The following is a 21,370-nucleotide window of genomic DNA, read 5'->3' on the forward strand; positions in this document are numbered from 1 at the left end:
CAGGCAGCCAGGCCAGGTCTGGATGTAAACAATTCTAATCCAGACTGCAAAGTGGATTTTAAGAGCGTCAACAAAGAACAAAGAAAACAGAAGAAGTTTTTAGAGAAGAAAGAGGGAGGAAAAGGAGTCCAGGGCTTCTGAGGGGGGCAGCAAGATTCACCTGAGAAACAGACTTCTGGTGGTGGGGGGGACATGTTAGGTTCAGATGGAAATTACCTCTGGGGAGACAAATGCAGAAAGTAAGGCAAAAATAAGGCAACCGTGAATTCAGTCGGCACTGGCCTCCCAACCCCCATTAAACGGGCCGGACAGGTCTGAACCTTTGAGTTCAGTTTCAAAAAAGTCTCCACTGCAGGGTTTAAAAAAAAAAAAAAAAAAATCAGATCAACTTCCCAGACAAGCAGAGGCTGGCTTAATGATTAAGAGAAACAAAAAGGATTAAATATCTGGCCTGGGAGAATTTTCCTGTGCAACCAAAATGTCAAAGGCATCTCTCTGCTCTTCCCTCTCAAAAGGGCTTCTCCCTGTGGGACAAACTCAGAGCTAAGCCATTCAGCTTATGTATTTTTTTCATTCAAATTCCTCATTCAGACCCCTCAGGGGCCATGGGGCTGAACGTCAAAGGAGAAAAATGGAGAGTTTCAACTCACCTTTTCAAGTGTGTGTCTGGGGCTCTCAAAGCAGCAGCAGCCCCAAAGTTTCCATGCCTTGTGGGTGAATCCAGCAGCTCGTGGGGCTGCCTGAGCAGTGACCAGGCTCAACCTCAGCGTACAGGTGCCTAAAGGAAGGAGGAAGGCATTGGTTGGTTGAGAGCAGGAAATGTGTGACATCACAGGGAGCCTCACAGATAAAACATTGCTGGGACCTTAGCTACTGAAACAGTCAATAGGTCCCGCCCACCTGTCATTTACCTGAATACCTGTGAGCAGGTAGGTGGCGTCTCGGTTCGGACAAATGAATCAGTTAGAGCAATTTGCCGGTTGGAATTTACTTTCTTTCCTGAGCACGGCACGTGTCCAGCCCCGTGGACAGATTGGAACTTAAAAGCCTGGTTGTTTCCTCGGCCCCCTCCTCCCACCCCGTCCCAAGTAGCTGTCCCTAAAAGACTTAAAAAAGACACTGAACCACCAAATCAAGACAGTAAATTCGTGGGCATAAAAAGAAGAGTGTGAAGACTGACTTTTTGGAAAATATTTGAGAGTCACCCTCAAATGCCTTTTTGAATGGCATCCATTTGAATCCCACGTGTTTCTGTGTTCTAATTTTAAAAAAATTGGAGGTGACTCTCCAAATACATCTTTTTAAAAATTTTTTAAATGTCACTTTATTTTCGAGAGAGAGAGAGAGAGAGAGAGACACACACACACACACACACACACACACAGAGTGCAAGCGGAGAAGGGGCAGAGAGAGGGAGACACAGAATCCGAAGCAGGCTCCAGGCTCTGGCTGTCGGGACAGAGCCCGACGCTGGGCTCAAACTCACGAATGATGAGATCATGACCAGAACCGAAGTTGGGACACTTAATTGACTGAGCCACCCAGGCATCCCTTCAAATTCAAAAAAAATCTTAATATGATATTTGTTGGCATTTTCAAGGTCACGTTTTCAAATGCTTTTTCCCTACCCCCGCCCCAGTGGGAGGGCAGCGTTTTAAGCCCTTATTCAGGAGTTTGTAAAACTTCAAGGTCATTCCTACCTCGGCTTGCCTGGCGTCTTAGTCACATGGAGTTGACACTTCACTTGTAGGCCTGCAATTAGGAACAATTTAAATGATTCAGATTTGAATGATAGTACAGTAATAAGGTGGCTTTGTCTGCCGGTTACAGCCAGGAAGAAGGAGTCAGGATTATTTCTGTCCCAAGCCTGGTGTGTGACCCTGGGCAAGTCGCTGTGTTGCTTCAGTTTTTCCAGCAGGAAAAGATAGTAACTCCACAGCTCAGCTCCGCCAGCACCACAGCCGCAGCTGGGAGCTATTAGGACTGACTGTTAAACGCTTTGGCATCTTCCAGAAGATTGTAAACAACTCCCTTCATTGTATTTAAACGTCCTATATGTCTGTGGTCCCCATCCAGCATCTCTCAACAATGTATTCACTCTCTGGAGTGCTACCTGGGGATACTGTCCATTCTCACTCCAAGAGATGGCAGAGACATTTCCTCCTCCCCCCACCCCTTAAGAAAAAAGTGTTGAAATTCCTATCCCTCCCTGCCCCCCCCCCCCATTCTGTGTCTCTCTTCTGATACTGGAAACGCTTTGGTTCCACACATTCTAACATTGGACTACTTTAGCGGGTTTCGGTAGGTCCTGTGATGGGTAGGTTGGCGTCCTGACTGGGGGAGGGGTGGAGGAAGAGGAATCGAGGAGAGGGGGAGGAGGGAGGAGGGAGGGAAGGAGGTCTTGATTCTGCTCTCTTGGCCTCCACTTTAACTGAGCGCAGCCGGTCATTCAATACCTTGTAAAAGGATCAGCCAGGGAAGGAGGAGAAATTCTAGTTAAGTGCCTGAGGTACAGAGCAGACTCTGGATACTTCCCTGGCCACCCTCCCCCAGCCATCCCAGACTGCTGTGTTACACCTTCCCCACCTGGGAGCTGGGTGCGCTTTGAAGAGAATGAAAAGCCTTAAAAAAAAAAAAAAAAAAAAAAAAAAAAAAAAAAAAAATCCCCACTCACATTTTTATCCAATAGAAACTAAGGTAGGCGTGGCCTCCCCTGTCGTATTAACAACAAAACAACTCTGCAAACACTTTTCTGCCACTTAGGTCTTTCAGGAAAAGACCTGGTCCGCCAGCTGAGACTCAACTGAGAAACAACAAAAGAAAGACTTCTCCTTCACTTTGACAGGGTGTCCCCTTGTCCCTGAGAAGGGCAGGGCGAGTGGCCAACCCCATGAGTCATCTAGAAGGCCGAGCCTCTGGCAGTCTTGAAGCTACCTGCCTTTCCTGTGTGTCAGTCATGCCTCACCTTTTTTTTCTAGGGCCACCAAATCTGTCCTCGGAGGGCAGAATCACAGTTTTTTTTGTTTGTTTGTTTTGTTTTGGTTTTGGTGGGGGAGTTGCAGGGGAAAAGAATTGGTAGGAAGTGATCAGGCACAAAGCTTTATCCAAAGGCTCCCAGGCTATGGGGCTTCCCTTGCTATAGTCACATACACTCGGCCATCTACATATATGGCCTGATGAATAAACATTAAGAACAAGAGTTGAAGCAGGAGTGGAGTTCACACCCTAGTATGGTGTATACACGAAGAGAAAGAGACAAAAGTAGATGAATTTCACACAATTAGCCATCCCAAGTAAGAGGCATCTTGGTACTCCTGGATTTAGAATAATCTCTCACGGTTACAAAAAAAAAAATCAATATGGGTTTCATTATTCCATTGGGGCTGTCGTTGCATTATTCAGGAAATGACATTTCTAAAGTGTTGTGGAAAAGATATAAATCAGAAACGTAAGAAACTAACATTGAATAGGCACTTAGCGGGTGCTACTTACTGTTCTAAGTATTTTTTTTACAACAACCCTTTAAGTTAGGTGCTATGTGCATTTAAAGCTGGGGAAACCCAGGCATATAGAAAGGCTGAGAAGTTACTTAAGGACGGACCAGCCTGCAAGCAGCAGGCCCAGAGCAGTTTTAACCAGCGGAAAGAAGGGGAGGAAAGTTTCTAATTTCATGCTCATGGGGCAACTTCGTGGACACTAATGAAGCTTCTCACCCGTTCCCTATTCAGAAGGAAGTATCTTGTGGAAGTAGCCCTGGGGGAGTGTAGTTTCTGGGAAGGAGTGTCTTCAGTTACAGATGAATTACTAATCTGGTTTATACGTACAGTATATACGCATAGAACATATACACACGTGCATGTATTTCTACATACAGTTATGCGAAACGCACCAGGAAATCCATGAAATCGTACTTTTGAAGTATGAAATCATCTTTTCGAAGCCTGTCAAATCAACTGGAGAATGGAAGATCAACTTGATGGATCCCTTTAGAACGATCAGTTGTAAGTCTATGGCACCTTTTATGGTTATTTCTCTCTATAACTTCAACAGTCAGTGCCTTTAAAATCTGAAAATCGGGGCACCTGGGTGGCTCAGTCGGTTAAGCGTCCGACTTCGGCTCAGGTCATGATCTCACCGTCTGTGAGTTCAAGCCCTGCATTGGGCTCTGTGCTGACAGCTCAGAGCCTGGAGCCTGCTTCGGATTCTGTGTCTCCCTCTTTCTCTGACCCTCCCTCGTTCATTCTCTGTCTCTCTCTGTCTCAAAAATAAATAAACATTTAAAAAAAAAATTTTTTTTTTTAAATAAATAAAATCTGAAAATCTTATCAGGGCAGCCCTAAGAACATGGAAGGAACAACATGCCATTGGGTAATATGAGACCATGTAAAATTAAGTTCCAATACCACCACCGCCATGACGGATGATGGAGACCTGGGTTGGCAAATACCAGATGCACACTGCTCCATTCTTCTCCCCCATACCATACGGAGTAGTCTCTAGTCCTTGCTAAAGGGCCATGGTGCCCTCGAGCTGAGAGGTTACCTTAGAATCTTCAGGATGTAAGTCCAAGGACAATGTAATTTCTATGCCTAGTTTCACAGAAGACGGCAAGACAGTCAGGAAAGGAAAAGAATGGTGTTGGCTGCTGCCATCAGGGAAGATTTCATGGAGAACGTATTGAACCTTGAAGGATCTGGTGAGATGGTGAGAAGGGCACACAGTTCTAAACAGGGTGGCCGTGTAGATGGAGGCAGGAATGATCACAGCCTGTGTGTGGTGGGGAGGAAGGTGTGGTGGGGGAGCAGGTGGAAGCAGGGGAAGAGGATCCATCACATGCTAAGTTTGGATGGGTACTGTAGGACCAGATTATGAAGCCCGTCGAGGGCTGACTGCTTCCGGTCTCCATGGTATTGCTGGCTACTACTCTCATGATGAATAAACAGCTTTTTTAATTGAAAAAAAAAAAAAAAGGAAGAAAGAAATTCAGCATCTTATGCACAGGGTAATTTATCAAGAGTGACAATGTTTTAAGAGATGAACCAGAAGACAGACTCTTGAATACATAGAACGAACTGAAGGTTGCCAGAAGGTAGGTGTGTATGTGGGGAGTGTGGGGGGGGGGGGGGCGGGTGAAGGGGATGAAATAGATAAAGGGGATCAAGAGTACACTTATCTAGAAAAAATAAAGAGTGACAATGTTTTCAGTGTTGAGCTAAACTTCCAGGATGTGCCATTTTGGCTACTTTATGGTCTTCTTTCTCTTTAGAAGCACATCTCCTTTGCAGTCGTTATAGCCCGTAAACATCTTTGTCTGGAAGGGCGGGTGGAACACATTAGAAATCCCTCTGAACTCAAGGTTGGGCCTGTCCTAGTTAACCAGCCAGCTCACTTGGGCTTTTTGATTAGTTTGAATTCTTTCATGTGTCTTGACAGGGAAATCTAAGGGGGGAAAGGAGGTCTGTTTTCAAAGCTCTTTCCTTCTAGATCAACACAATGAAGGTTGGCATCCTCAAGGATTCCTCCTGGCAATGGACCCATTGCTAAGACCATGCCTCGTGATTCGTCAGAATTACTTTGCCCCTGTTTGCTTCCTTTTTTTTTCTCATGGCATATTTGTAGAGTTGTCTAAGATGACTAAATGCCACAACAAAAACATATCCCATCTGATTTTAATAAACACATCTCTAGAAAAAGCTTCTTTGGCTGAAAGTGCTCAGCATTATGAGATGGAATTGCTGTATACATTCCATCAAATTGGCCTCAGGTTTTTTTTTTTTTTTTTTAAACTAGCTTAGCCCCAAATCTTTCATTGGCTAATTACAAGTGCTTAGCATGATGCAAATAAGCAGATCCCACAAGGGCAATTATGGAAAATAATAGTAATAATCACAACTATCAGCTGATGTGATAGATGCCATCTGGTTCTGTGTATGTGCAAGAGATTCTGGTTCTCCCACAAACTCACAGCCTGTGTATTGCCTGGTTGGCAGATGAGCTTCTAGGACACGCTATGGATCTACAGGTTAGGAGCAGACATTTCTCTGCTTTGCGTGCTATTTGGGGGAGAGGTAGTGCATCAGGTATTGGATGTGGCACGTATTTTGTGAACTTGGCACATATTTGTGGCCAGCATACTCTGCTTCAGCACATATACACAACTATAATTATCACAAGGCCTATATTCCGGAACTGTAAATACCTTTATGTGTATATGACTCCACCCCTGCATAAACCAGGTGGGTTACTCCATTTTTGGGTGATGATTATTACTATTTTGGAGGCTATCATGTCTTTGTTTCTTTACTGGTTCCTTCATACACAGCTCTAATGATTGACCTAGTACCATATATGGAAAATGGAAAATGGAAAATGTCTCTTTGCTAACTTTGGCTTTATTCTGAGGGCTTTCATGGCACTGTAGATGACCCCTCCAGCATCCTTGACCCCCTCAACTATAAGGACATTGACCTCGACTCCTCTTAGGCTACCCTTTCTGAGGGCTACCCGTTGGATCTTCTTATCACCCCCAAATCTTCCATTTCAAAAAATCAGAGAATGCTATTCTCAACCCTCCAGGTTTTTCACTCCCTTATTCAAACTTCACTTTCTTCTCTGCACTGATTGTGATCCCTGCTTCCTGGAGGCTGCCCAAGAATACCTGCTCCCTAGGTTTTACTTCAAGCTTATCTGGCCCAGATTCAACTTCCTTGCCAGCCTCTTCGACTTCCTGGTGACCTGGCAGGACCATGGCACCACCTTCCCTCCTCCTATAAGCATGAAGCCTAGACCCACTATTTAGATATGTCCTGCTGTCCTGGTCACTAAGCTTGACACTTCTGCTCAGTGTCTCTCCCTTCCCTCTTGGTGGTCACCCCACCTTCAGCTTATTCGCCTTGCCTGGCACTTGAGGTTTTTCACGATCTGGCCCCTGCCTGCCTATCAAAACTCGTCAAGATCTTTCTTATCTTTTCCATCCGCAGAACACCATCCACCTCCCAGACCCCAGGCCCGAGTAACTCTGTGTCAGAGGGGAGCACTCCCTCACACCCCCACTTCCACGGGAAAGTGGTTTCCAAAGCAGGCCCTGACTAGCTCCACACTTTTCCCCCCTCTGCCTCTGGGAGTCCCCAACTGGAAATACGGGAAAGAACAACTAGGTAACCTCGGCTTTGCTCCTCCCTTTTCTGTGTTGGGAGCAAGGCAGACTTTCCCTGTGCTGCGCTGCCGTGCTCTGAGTTTTCTCTGGCCGGCCTTCTGTTTGAGAAACCGCCACTCCCAGGTCTGCCTGGTCCGGGTGTCTTCAAGCTCTGTTTTCCCTTGTCCCGGGTGTTCTCCAATTTAGCCACTACCATTTAAAAGGTGATATTTTTGGGGCGCCTGGGTGGCTTGGTCAGTTAAGCGTCCGACTTCGGCTCAGGTCATGATCTCACGGTCCGTGGGTTTGAGCGCGTCGGGCTCTGTGCTGACAGCTCAGGGCCTGGAGCCTGTTTCAGATTCTGTGTCTCCCTCTCTCTCTGCCCCTCCCCTGTTCATGCTCTGTCTCTCTCTGTCTCAAAAATAAATAAATGTTAAAAAAAAAAAAATTAAAAAAAATAAATAAAAGGTGATATTTTTGCCTCCATCATTATTCTTTTGAATATTTTCCAGATTATCCCAGACCCGAGTTTGGAAAGAGGCACTGTTTACGGCGGTTCTCCTTGCATACCCCCAAAACTTGCTTGTGGTTCCCTTAACAACCAAGGTCTCTCACGTCTAGGCTCTCACCCCTGCGAGGCCATCTAACAGTCATTGTTCATTTGCCATTGCCTGGATGGATGGTATGCACGCTGTCTGTGTTCTCTCACAGATTCCTGGCAGAAATCCCATGAGCTGACTCTACTTAACAGATGAAGAAACTGAGTCTCTGGAAGGTGACGTAACTTGTGCGACATGCCCAACTGATGACAGGCAGACCCGAGACTCAGGTGTTACTCCTCCCTCAGCCTGGGAAACTCCTCCTCCATCCATAGGGCTCAGCTCAAATGCCATCTCCTTCACAGAAACTTCTGTGACCTCCCTGAGTGGATATCTGTGCCTGCCTTGTGCTTACCACACACTCTACTTAAGCGGTTCTGTCACTGATTGTCAGTTCTTAAAGACTCTCTCCTCTCTAGACAGCCAAGTAGGGAACGTGGCTTTTCATAGATGCCCAGGCCTCAGCCCATTGCCCAATGCCTGTGATAAATATTAGTTCAAAGAACTAAACAAGAATCTAAGACAGGGCGCCTGGGTGGCTCAGTCGGTTAAGTGTCCAACTTCAGCTCAGGTCATGCTCTCGCAGTCTGTGGGTTCAAGCCCCGTGTTGGGCTCTGTGCTGACAGCCCAGAGCCTGGAGCCTGCTTCGGATTCTGTGTCTCCTTTTCTGTCTCCTCCCCCACTCACCCTCTCTCTCTCTCTTTCAAAAATAAATAAACATTAAAAATAAAAGTTGAGGGGCGCCTGGGTGGCTCAGTTAGTTGAGCCTCCGACTTCGGCTCAAGTCGTGATCTCACGGTCTGTGGGTTCGAGCCCCGAGTCGGGCTCTGTGCTGACAGCTCAGAGCCTGGAGCCTGCTTCGGATTCTGTGTCTCCCTCTCTCTCTGACCCTCCCCCGTTCATGCTGTCTCTCTCTGTCTCAAAAATAAATAAACATTAAAAACAAAAAAAAAAATTAAAAAAATAAATAAAAGTTGAATCTAAAATAAGGAAAGGACGAGAGGATGGAGGAATTCACATCAAATTAAATCTTGAGGTTTCCCTTCCTTTCCCAGGAGTCTAGGCCTGTTGACTTTGGACAGGGAGCTGATTGTATTCCATTTCAATTTTACAATAATGCTACAGTCTAGACATTCCTTGTTCACTCATTAATTCTTTCACTCGCTTCTTCAGCAAACTTATGAAACACCATTAATATGCGAGGCAAGGTCAAGGAGAACAAGAGTATTTTCAGGAACTCATAATCAAAGGAGAAGTAGAGTTTAAGGCCAGTGATTAAACAACTAAAGGTGGGAATCACCATAACAGAGGAGTAGCGCAGGGGCACTTGGACGAAGGAGGGGGTGGGCTTTTTCTTCTCATCTAGAGGCTCCCAGTTAAAAAGTATCTGCTCCAGTTTGCCCAGCTAGTAAATGGCAGAGCCAACACTGGAGTGCAGTTCCTCTTGATTTTAGGGTTCATAGTCTTCCCGGGTGCCCACACAGCCTCGTCGTGGCCCTTAGCTCTGTAGGGCCATGCAGAGAAGGGAGTCCACAAGAAAGGGAGCCTAGCCTGCTTCTAGAGTCTATGTATGTTACCCCAGAGAACTCGTGGCCTCTTACAGCTTTACAAATTTCACATTGTAGGGGCGGGTTCTCCGAGAGGGTAGAAAGACTAATTCTCAAATGTGGCCTCTGGGTTTCCCACCCACTGTCAGAATTGCTGGCACCTTGGGCAGAATTTGAAAAAGGCCCGTTCTTTACAGGCGACAGAAACATCTGTAGATATTCACATCAGTAGAATTGAAATTCCTTGAAAGTGGAGTCGGCTTACTTCAGTAAACCATTTTTAAAGATCCCCACCTCAAACCTCATAAGCTTTTTAAGTGTCACATATCTAAATTCCCATTTAATTCTATTTTCTGTGCTGTCAGTCCTCAGTGGAGAACAAATTAGCATTTTCCTCCCCACAACTCTCCATTATATTTGCTATCTTTTCTGCTGTATTATAGAGTTCAGGCCTGAGAGCCTTGTTTAGGCCTAAGAGCCTGACTTCTTCAAACTTTTTCTGGAGGGAGTAGAAAATTCATAATAACTAGTAACTTACAATGACTTACAGACACACCCACAAAAATGTCCCAGTGAGATGGAGTGGAAAAGGCAAAATCGAGAGGGGGATCACGTTGCTGGCCTCCTTGGTGCGAGAAGTATAGAGGAAGCCAACTTTCTAGGCGGGGCTGTGTTTTCCTTCTCAGTGAACTTTCACTTCTGTCCAAGAAAGGGCAGGTCCTCAAAAATGGGGATCACTGCCAAGAAGCCTGTCCTTTACTTCTCCTAAGTCAAAGAATATAAGAAAGAGAATATCATGAAGACCACTCACCATCAACGAGGAGATGGCCTCTCAGTCAGATTCTGGCTAATAGCAAAGGAAAGTTCCTTTGACTTTTCTTGAATCCTGAGCAGGTGAAGATACTCCTTTTCAGGGTGGATGATGAATCTGGATGGGTGCCTTTTCAGGTCTTTCTTAGAGCTGAATTCCATGGCGACCTGTCACTTCTCCATGACAAGCTGCTTAGACTAAACAAGGGTAGACCTCCTGGTGGTCATGAAGCCACAGCGAAGCAGGGCAGTGGACACGGGTTTGGGCTATGTGGAGGGAGGGTTCTTCAGGTCCAGTTCCGGGAACTCTGCCCCAGGAGCAGCCATCTCCTCCCAAAGTCAGTGTGGAAGCTGTCCTTCCCGTCCAAAGTGTAGATGATCACCGAGTAATGAATACTTTGACCACCTGTCCTTTGCCAACTGCAAGACTGGGGGGTGGGGGGGGGGGGTGGGTAGTTATCATCACAGACCTTTCCTGGAGTCCTCCATTACTGAGTAGCTCAACCGATCCTGAGTTGGAAATGTTGACTCGACTGCAAGCCAGGGGCCAAGGTACAGGTGAGGCAGCAGGAAATCATTCCTGCTGGGATGTGAGAACGGCTGAGAAGAGGCCTGCATTTTGTATTCAGATCCCTTCATGTCAGTTCACTGAACATTTATGAAGAGTTCAGAGCCAGAAGCAGCATTATTAACTGGCCTGGGTAATAGAGGCCCCAGATTGCCAAGTTCCCTGTTTGTACCGTCTTAATTTGAGGCTTTGTCGATATCAGTGCTGGCCATCAGCTCAGGGTGGCCAGGCTGGTTCTTCCAGTTCAGGTTGTCCCCCTGGAGTGGTGCGGTCCATCTGGCAAGAGGAGAGGCCACCCTTCCAGTCCAATCCCACTTTCTCTGAGTTGCCCCAGGAGGTGGACTGGATGTGCAGCTTTGACATGTTGTGCCACAGGCATACTCACACCCCCGTGTTGGGTGACTCTCACTGAAGTGTCTCCCCAGGGTGGCCAGTCCTTCCAGGTGATCTGGCTGCACCTGGATCAACACTGTTCATGTTCCTTCTGCCCATTAAACTCACAGCTGTGACTACAGCGTGAGAATGGCAGAAAGCCAGGTACTGTGAGATGCTCGTTCTTCAACGTCATGGAGTTGGGAAGTTTGGGCAGAGGGACAGCAGTGGTGATGGGATGTCCCTTCCTCATCTCTGCCCCTAGGGCCTGCTGCACGCACTAACTCCTTTGAACTTGAAGTCAGAAGAAGATTCGTGACGTTCCTGGCCTACCTTCAGCCCATTTCAAGGTGGCATCTCCTCCAGGATAAAGAAATCAGGAACCACATGCCAGGGGTCGCCAGTGGGTTAGTCCCAAGTGTCAGTCTTCTCAAAGCCAAACTCTCTAGACTGATTATCATTATTTCTCCCTGTCCCCCATGCCCTCTCCCCCAAATCTCCCCATTCTATAGAGTCCATACACCATCCACCCTCTTTACCCCTGCTTAAATGGCTGACTTGTGTTCCTACCATTGTTCTCCCCTGGAAATGATCCCATGAGATTTTATGGAAGAGCAAAAGTAGATCCTCATCAGGAAGTCTTAGGATTTTGCTGGTTGATGGAAAGAGGGATAAAGTGAGAAATAAACTCAGAGTCTGCCAAGGTACATACCAAAAGTAATGGAAATGAAATCAACCTCTGCAGTGACCCAGGGATAAATCCAGATGTAACAAGTGAGCTCTGCTGTCTGTGATTTTGATACAACCATTAGAGGGTTTGTCTGGGTCCTGGGAGAAACAGATGCCAAGGTATGATGAAACATGGACTTTATTAGGGATAATACCTACGGGGGCAACAATGGGACAGGAGCTGAGAAATGTTGGGAGGGCACATGAAGAAGTTTAACAATGTCTTTGTTGCATAAGTGATGAACAAAGTTTGGTTTGGGAATGGAAAGAGAAAAGGAACATCTGGGAACAAAATGATGTGAATTAGCAAAGTTGCTGTTGGGTTGTAGTGAAGGTAGATATTCAGCTGGTATTTACCACGGGGCTGTACTAGGTATTGACTCCTGACACCTCGTCCAACTGGTCTGGTCTATTGCTGGTCGATGCCTGTCCTGTACTGATTGTCAAATATTTTGAAAATGACCCCAAGTTATACAAGCTATCACATTGGCTGGAATATTTGGCTATGGTTTCACAAATGGAAAAATTTATTTCTGATGGCCTTTTCATTGCAACATAGGACTATCATATATATTAGCAATTCTCATAGAGGGGCGCCTGGGTGGCTCTGTCCATGAAGTGTCTGACTCTTGGCTTTGGCTCAGGTCATGATCTCCCAGTTCATGAGATCCAGCCTTGCATCGGGCTATGTGCTGACAGCACACAGCCTGCTTGGGATTCTCTCTCTCTCTCTCTCTGCCCCTCCCCTGCTCATGCTCTCTCTCTCTCTGTTAAAATAAATTAATAAATAAAACTTAAAAAAAATTCTCATAGATGAGAACTATGAAACAAAGGGAACTGCCAGAATTTATTTATTGTTCTGTGGATTTGTTGGAGGGAGGTTTATGAAACTGATGGTATGCCCATATTCAAAGTTGCTTTTGTTCTATTCTTCCTAGAAAAGAAAGTATATTACTCTTTTCCTCTTGCCCCACTAAAAATATCCTAGCAACTAAATCTGGTGCACTTCCTATTTGTTCTTTTTTTCATAAGCACTGTACGTCCTCCTTAAACAGGAAAGGTAATTGAAGGTAAAATGAACTGAGACAGTGAAAAGTGACCTGTCATTAAAGTTTCTATCCTCACAAAATGCTGAAGTAATGAGCATATTTGGGGAGACTGGTGAAAAATCTAGACTTAACGGCCAGATAGACAAGAAGCAGAACTGGCACAGCCCGTGCCCATGTGGGAGTGTGGAGGCAGGAAGAAACAAGAGAAAGTGACCCGGGAACCCATGGAGATGGTGGTGAGGGCTGAATTCTCACAGGCAGTGGTACTGGGATTCAGACCACGTTTAACTAAATCTCCATGTGCAAGGGGGCACACCTGATATCTGGAATATACTTAGGCTACCTGGATTTTTTTTTTTTTTTTTTTTGTAACCAAAAGTGCATTACGAATAGCAATCCAAAGTCTGAGACAGATTAACCTGTCTTTCCTATAATGAACTAGAAAGTAAATTCTCCAAGATTAAAGATTTGTTCTCATGTCTAGGGTGGGTTGAACTTCTTGGGTGAGGATGGCAGGTTGTAATCTTCCCGTCCAAGAAAATAGGGATGCAGGGACCGGAAACCAAAGAAGACAATGCTATGAATGCAGAGGATTCCAAAGGCAGTGACATGCTATCTTATGTGCATTTAAACTCCCCTCCCAGATTAATGTAGTGGTTGATTTTCCAACATAGGGCACAAACCCTCAGAGTTCTAAGTCATTGCTTTTATTCTCCTATGTGGTAATGGCTCCACCCCTGCCACTGAAACACACACTCTCACTTGCACGGAGTACCGCACCATCACTGTGCACACCTTCCGAGTGGCCCCTTCAGTAAGCTGTTTTGATGACCTCTAATGACAATGACACCTGTTTCCTGCCAGACTGCCACAGTGGCCCCAAATCACACACAGCCCTTTTCCTCTTTCCGTGCCCAGGGCCTACTGGAAAAAATAGCTGAAATTCCCCACCTCTCCTTGTAGCAGGTAGAGGCAGAAATGAGACGAGGCTAGAGACCAGAAAACTCAAGAAATTCAGACTGGAGGTATCTTGCCTCTGAAAATGGTCAAACTTTTGAAAATTAGGAAAAAGAAAAAGTGTAAAAAAACGTAAAAAAAAAAAAATTAAAAAAATTAGAGAGAAGTAACGGAATTAAGTATATCCACCATTGTGCTGAACGAAGAACATGGCATTTCCTTCCCATTTCTCCAAAACTGTGCATATTCAGCCAATGACATCCATATTGCCCAATCCACAACAATTCTCAGCCCTCATCTATTACTTTCCCCTTTACCCCACTCCAGCCACACTGGCTTCCTTGCTTTCCCTTGTACACGCTAAGCATGACTCTATCCTACAACTTGACATTAGCTATTTTTTCTGCCCTGGAATACTCTTCCTCCAGATGTCCACATGGCCAGCTCTGTCCCTCCTTTGATTTTTACTCAAATGCCATTTTCTCAGTGGGGCCTTTCGTAACCATTCTATGTACAGTTGCAAACCTCCTCTTACACTCTTGATCCTACACACCCTGCTCCACTTTTATTTTATTCCATGGCATTTAGTATTTCTAAATTGCTCTGTTGATTGTTTATTTATTTATTTTTTGTTTTTGAGACAGAGAGAGACAGAGCATGAACGGGGGAGGGTCAGAGAGAGGGAGACACAGAATCTGAAACAGGCTGCAGGCTCTGAGCGGTCAGCACAGAGCCCGGCGCGGGGCTCAAACCCACAGACCACGAGATCATGACCTGAGCCGAAGTCGGCCGCTTAACCGACTGAGCCACCCAGGCGCCCCTTGATTGTTTATTTATTATGTGTATTGTTTATTGCTTGCTCCCATAGACTTTCTTTTTTTAATTCTTTTAAAAAATGCCTATTTATTTTGAGAGAGAGAGAGTGCCCACAAGCAGGGGAGGGGCATAGAGAGAGGGAGACAGGGAATCCCATGCAGGCTCTGCATCATCAGCACAGAGCCTGACATGGGGCTCAAACTCATCAACTGTGAGATCAAGACCTGAGTAGAAATCGAGTCAGACATTTAACTAACCGAGCCACCCAGGCACCCGTAGTTGAAGATTTTAAAGGCATTTAATAAATTCATTTACAAAAGTACCCTAAGAAGGAACTGCTTTTTGTTTTGCTAGATTTATAGATTAAACATTTGTGAATTAAACTTAAAAATCTCAGTAAACGGATTTCTCTTACAATGTAAAAATCTGGAAAGAGCATCACTCACACCCTACGAAAAATAAAAGCAGGATAATCTATAAAATTATAGTTTTTCTGGGGTCCATTCAAGACTTGAGGTTGTAGGGAAACCAACTAGCCTGAAATCTAAGCAAAAAATAGGCACCTCCGAGGAGAAATGTAATATGAGTACTAGCTAATGTGAAGCCAAGTATGGAAGGAAGACAGATTTTGCATAAAAGAAGGTAAGAAAACTCCAGCTAAAATTTGTAAAGAATTTCTTTTAAAAACTTATTTATTTTTGAGAGAGAGAGAAAGAGAGAGACAGAGAAAGAGAGGGTGAATAGAGGAGGAGCAGAGAGAGGGAGACACAGAGCTGTTGGCACAGAGCCCCATGCAGAGATCGAACCCACAAACTGCGAGATCATGACCTGAGCCGCAGTCGGACGCTTAACCTACTGAGCCATCCATGCGTCCCTGTAAAGAATTTCTAGAGTGAAGTGTGGGCTATCATGAAAGTCTAGAAATCCTGGGAGTCAGAGATAAAAGGAAGATTCGCACTCACTCACAGGCTCTTCTCCACAGACCACAGCAGGTACTCATGAGAAAGACTGGGGCAGGGTAGAAGATGGGAGAAAGATGGGAAAGAAGATAAGAATGTTAGCAGACTTCTCATCAGAAACTATGAAAGCTGAAGAGTATGAAGGAGCATCTCTAAAGTACTGAAAAGGAAATATTGTAAACCCAAATTTCTCTACCGAGTGAAAAAGTTTTTTCAAGTATGAAGAGAAATGAAGACTTTTTCAGATACACCACGATTGAAAGTATTCATTACCAATAGACATGAACTATAAGAAGTCTTAAAGGAAATTTCTTTAGGCAGAAGGAATATGATAGGGGACAGAAAGCTGGATTTACACATAAAAAAATGAAAGGCACTAGAAATGGTAAAAATAAATGGACTGTGGAGGTTGGTACACTTAACGCCATTCCGGGAGCACACCTCTAATCCAATCTGATTTTGTAGGCTCCTTTATCTGGCACAAAATACCCTGAAGAAAATCTAGCATTCTAAAGTATAACAAGAATGATTCTTTATGTGCTATGTGCAGGGAAAGGCAACCTGTTAAGGAAAAACGAGATTGGAATTCAGTTTATGAAAGGGCAAAGAAAAAAAAAATTAAGTTTATTTTGAGAGAAACAGAGACAGTGCAAGTGGGGGAGGGGCAGAAAAAGAGGGAGGGAGAGAGAGGGAATCCCAAACAGGCTCCACCCTGCCAGGGCAGAGCCTGACATGGGGCTTGAAATCATGACACTGTGAGATCATGACCTGAGCCGAAACCAAGAATAGGATGCTTAACCAACTGAGCCACCCAAGCATCCTGAAAGGGCAAAGTTTTTAATTTAAGTGTGGTCAAGTGTCAAAAATAAATAAACAAATAAGTAGTAAAGATAAGAAAAATCCAAGAAAGTAAGGTGAGCATTGAAAATACATAGTTTTTATAAAAGACTAAAGAAGTATTACATTTTAAAATTTAATAAAAAATAAAAGTGCACCAGAGTAATGTTTTAACCCACAAGCCACCCTCAAAAACACCAAAAAAACCTTATATTCACTGGGTAAATCTCTTTGGACTGTGTTGGGCAATTCTGCAGAAAGAAAGCGATAAGGACACAAATGAATTGTCTAAGTATTTTTTATTAATATAACAACTAATTATATGGCATTTACTATGTTCTAATTTCTATTCTAAACACGTTATAAATATGAAATAATGTAATTCCCATAAGAACTCTATGAGGTAGACACTATTATGATTCACCTCTTACAGATATGCTCAAGGTCATATGTAATGTAAAGATTTGGAAGTAGACATATTTTTCTCTGAAGTCTTTGCTTTTAACCTCCATGCCATGCTGCCTCCCAACACCATAATTGGATGAAACCCTACATTCCTGGTAAAGAGAATTTTCATATGTTTGTAGAACATTCATAAACATTTATGCCTGGCTACAAAGAAAACTTCAGCAAATTTAAAGAGTAAAAATGTTATAGGTTATGTGATCTGATCCTAATTCACTAAGAAAAAAAAAATATTTTAAAATGACCAAAAAAGTTGACTACTTGGAAATTAAGAGATACTTAGAAAATAATTTGGTTCAAAGAAGAAATCAAGAGAAATCACTGATCATTTTGAAAGCTACAAAAAAAGAGAACTTTATAATATGCTCTAAGACACTACAAAGATTGTATCAAAAATGTTATAGTCAAAATCTGTCCTTGTGAAATAATGAAGATGAGAGCTAAAGAAACTAAAACCACATTCTAAGAAATTAGCAAAAAAAAAGAGGCTTCTGGGTGGCTCAGTTGGTTGAGCTTGATTTCAGCTCAGGTCATGATCCCAGGGTCATGGGATTGGGCCCCTGGTCAGGCTCTGTGCTGACAGTGTGGATCCCGCTTGGGATTTTCTTTTTCTCCTCTATCCCTCTTCCCCATTCATGCGCTCTCTCTCTCTCTCTCTCTCTCTCTCATAAAAATTAAAAAGATAGAAAAAAAATTAGCAAAAAAAGAAAAAAACAATAGAGTGATTAATAAAGTTAAAATCTTAAATTAATGAAGTGGAAAGAAAAAAGCAGTAAAATAGGTAAATAAATTTAAAATCTTATTATATTAAAAATGTATACATTTGCTAAACAAGTTTTGATTTTTAAAATGAATAAAAAGCAAAATTATAAAAGATCAAGAAGTAGAAAGATTAAAGTGACTGAAAGTATTAAAAGAGAATAGAATATGAAACTTTATGGCACCAAATTTTAAAACTGGAAAAAACATTGGCAAAGAAGAGGAAAAATGATCTATTTGTTGCAGATGACATGATTGTAAACCTAGAAAACCCAAAGGAATCTAGTAAAAATCTCCCAGAATTAAGAAGAGAATTTGGTAAAGTAGATGGATATAAAAAATATGCAAAAAAAAAAAAAAAAAAATTCTGTAGCTTTTCTTTACTCTGGCAATAAGAATAGGAATGGAAGAAATCCATTTAAAACATTGAAAAAGAAACCCCTGTGAAATACTTAGAAATAGATAAAACAAAAAAGGAAATAAACAACAAGGTCATACTAAAATACGTAAAAGGAGAAGTGAAGAAATGGAAAGAAAGATGTACCAAATTCTTAGATGAGAAGACTCAATACCATAAAAATTCCCCCAAATTTCAACGATGTGGGTATTTTTTGTTTGTTTGTTTGTTTTGGCAATTGGATAAAGTGATCCTAAAGGTTCTAGAGAAAAGCAAATACCAAAGGCAAGACAAATAATTTCGGAAAAAGGGGGGTGGGGCAGGGGACTTCTTCACCAGTTATTTGAACCCTCTATAAAGCCATTATATTCAAGTTGGAACCTTACTGGATCCAAATTTTATGGCACCTCCAAGGACATAATACAAATATATGAATGAAAAATATAAAGTTAAAGCAAACTTAAAAAAAATTTTTTTTTAACATTTATTTATTATTGAGAGAGAGAGAGAGAGAGAGAGAGACAGAGCATGAGTGGGGGAGGGGTAGAGAGAGAAGGAGACACAGAATCTGAAGCAGGCTCCAGGCTCTGAGCTGTCAGCACAGAGCCGGACACGGAGCTTGAGCCCACAAACTGTGAGATCATGACCCGAGCCGAAATCAGACGTTTAACCAACTGAGCCACCCAGGTGCCCCAAAGATAAAGCAAAACTCTTGCAAGAAAATCTAGTAGATTATATGTACTATATTGTACAGGAAAACTTTCCTGATAAAAACTGAGAAGTCAAAAGGTACAAGAGAAAAGATGGACATATTTAACTATAAAAAAAATATTTTTTAAGGCAAAGGTGTCATAAAAATATCATTGACCATGACAGATTTGCAGAAATATATATAATGCAGATAATATATTTAATTTTTATAATTTACAAAGATTTATTATAATTTGACAAGAGAGACAAGAACAAACCAATAGGAAAATGGGTGAAGAATATGAATGGGCAATACACAGAAAAGCAAATCCGAATGCCAAGAAACACGGAAATGTCCTCAAATTTCCCACAAGTGAAGGGAATGCAAATTAAACTAACTAATCTGAGATATCAGATTGTCTAAAAATTTTTTTTTTTTTTTTTAACGTTTATTTATTTTTGAGACAGAGAGAGACACAGCATGAACGGGGGAGGGGCAGAGAGAGAGAGGGAGACACAGAATCCGAAGCAAGCTCCAGGCTCTGAGCCATCAGCCCAGAGCCCGACGCGGGGCTCGAACTCGCGGACCGCGAGATCGTGACCTGAGCTGAAGTCGGACGCTTAACCGACTGAGCCACTCAGGCGCCCCAGATTGTCTAAAATTTAAAAGATCTACAATGCTTATCGTTTGGAGGCACTGTAAGAAAGGAAACACTTCATGCAGTGTGAATGGAATGAAAAATGTTACAGCCTCTCGGGGAAGCAGTATGGTGGTATGTATTAAAATTGAAAATACATATATTCTTTGGGTCAACAGTTCTTTTCCTGGGAACTTCTCCCACAGAAATGAAATCGCCAGAACTAAAGGATTCATAGAAAGGCACTCTTTTGGTAAACGAGGGGTTATTTTAGGTGTTTAAAATTCGGGTTTTTTTGTTTTTTGTTTTTTGTTTTTTGGTTTTTTTTGCAAATTACTTGTGTGTTTCCAGCAACAGGGAATGGTTGACTGAACTATGGGATATCCATAGGATGGAATAATATAGCCATCACAAAGAATGTACAGGAAGAACTTCAGAACATGTTATGGACTGAGTAAACTACAATGCAGACCAAAAAAATGTGTACTATGGTTTTATTTTTATAAAACAAATGATTATCAGAAAGCACTTGGGTGTGTATGTGTGTGTGCATATGTATATGGTTGCACAGCCATTGGTAAAATAGGAAAGATACACATTAGACTATTTATATGGGTTATCTGGGTAGGTGGGTGGATTGGGAATTAACATGTGTGGAAGGGAAAAGGAAGCACCAAGCCAAAAAGGAGAAAACAAACACAAAGACCACCCACACATGACCACACACTTGTACCTATGATTGAACTGAATCACATACATTTGTTTGTGAAAATGTATGAATGTGTGCTATTGGACACAAAGCACTCATCTGGCCAAATACAAATTTGCTATTCCATTTGTACCCCTGCACCAACACATTCTCCAGGAAAGATTTTCTGATTCTGGGATTCCCATATTTAATTCTAAGACTTCCTCTGCTATGACAGAGTGTTTCCTCTCAGAAATAGCACTCACAAAGTCTCCATCATCCTTCTAGTAATGAAGGTGTTTCTACCTCTGTTCCTTCTTGTCCACACTTCCATTCTTGACTGCCAGGTTACCTTTCTAAGTAAGGAGGATCACACAATTCCAGGCGGAAGGTGAAGGGTTCCACCATGGGTACCTGGGGAAATGACCAATTCTTTAGGTCATCCATCTTGGAATTATAGCCTTGTCTACATTGTGAACTTCCTCAGGATCCGGTATGAGGTAAATATAAGAAGAACACTAACTTGAGATACCTTTAGTCAGCCACGCTGTTTACTGCTCATGAGTCCCTCGCCTCCTTGTGTTTATAGAACGTTCACTGGTCTTACATTTCATGCTCACATCTGTCGGCCTCCTTCAGCCTCCTTGTGGTACAGCAATTTCCTTCACTTCAAAGGAAACTCCAGGTGCAGGGAAGGCTCGAGGGGTGTGGTCCCGCCTCAGAATCTGGCTCCTTTTCTCTCCTAAAACATGTACTCTCTTCATCTTATCCCAAGATGACTTTTGAAGCCCTTCCTAAGTTCATTCGTCTGTTTTTGAACTCTGAGAGTGAGACAGAAATGCAGTTTTCCTTTTTCCTCAAATCACAGACACTTCAAACTGAGTAACTGCAGAAGGAAAGAGGAGGGATAAAGATGCCACCACAGAGAAAATGTCACAATTTAAAGAGTGGTAAATAGGCTGTGGGAGATTAGTGCGATGATGGCCCCCAATGAATTATGGAGAAATTTTAAAAAGATTCTTTTAAGCTCTATATTTTTTAGAGTGGGAGCTGGATGCAGGAGAAGGGCAGGGGGCAGAGAGAGAGAGAAACAGAGACAGAGAGAGAGAAACAGAGAGAGAGAGAGAGAGAGAGAGAGAGAATCTTAAGCAGGCTCCATGTTAAGCATGGAGTCCAATGTGGGGCTCGATCCCATCACCCTGGGGTCATGACCTGAGCTGAAATCAAGAGTTGGACACTCAACCAACTGAGCCACCCAGGCACCCCTAAGCTATTATATACATATATATTTTAACGCAGCAGTAGTGAACTGAAGTAGGGGACCGTTTGCCCACCCCTGGGAATCTGCCTGGGCT

General features: G+C 43.2%; 1 protein-coding gene across 2 annotated transcripts in view; it reads right to left on the reverse strand.

The window, feature by feature from the left end:
* Positions 1–1,755, reverse strand: part of LNX1 (ligand of numb-protein X 1) — a 123,085-nt gene extending 121,330 nt beyond the window's left edge. The window contains exons 1-2 of one of the 2 annotated variants that reach the window (XM_060654999.2): positions 1,701–1,755; positions 651–778 (exon numbers count right to left, since the gene is read on the reverse strand). The gene's annotated coding sequence lies outside the window, so the exon portion shown is untranslated. Of the gene's footprint in view, positions 1–650; positions 816–1,700 lie in introns of those variants that run through there. The other variant, XM_081795513.1, reaches the window with a different exon arrangement.
* Positions 1,756–21,370: the final 19,615 nt, after the last annotated feature.

Source organism: Panthera onca, chromosome B1 (genome assembly GCF_046562875.1).
Source record: "Panthera onca isolate mPanOnc1 chromosome B1, mPanOnc1 haplotype 2, whole genome shotgun sequence".
NCBI lineage: Eukaryota > Metazoa > Chordata > Mammalia > Carnivora > Felidae > Panthera > Panthera onca.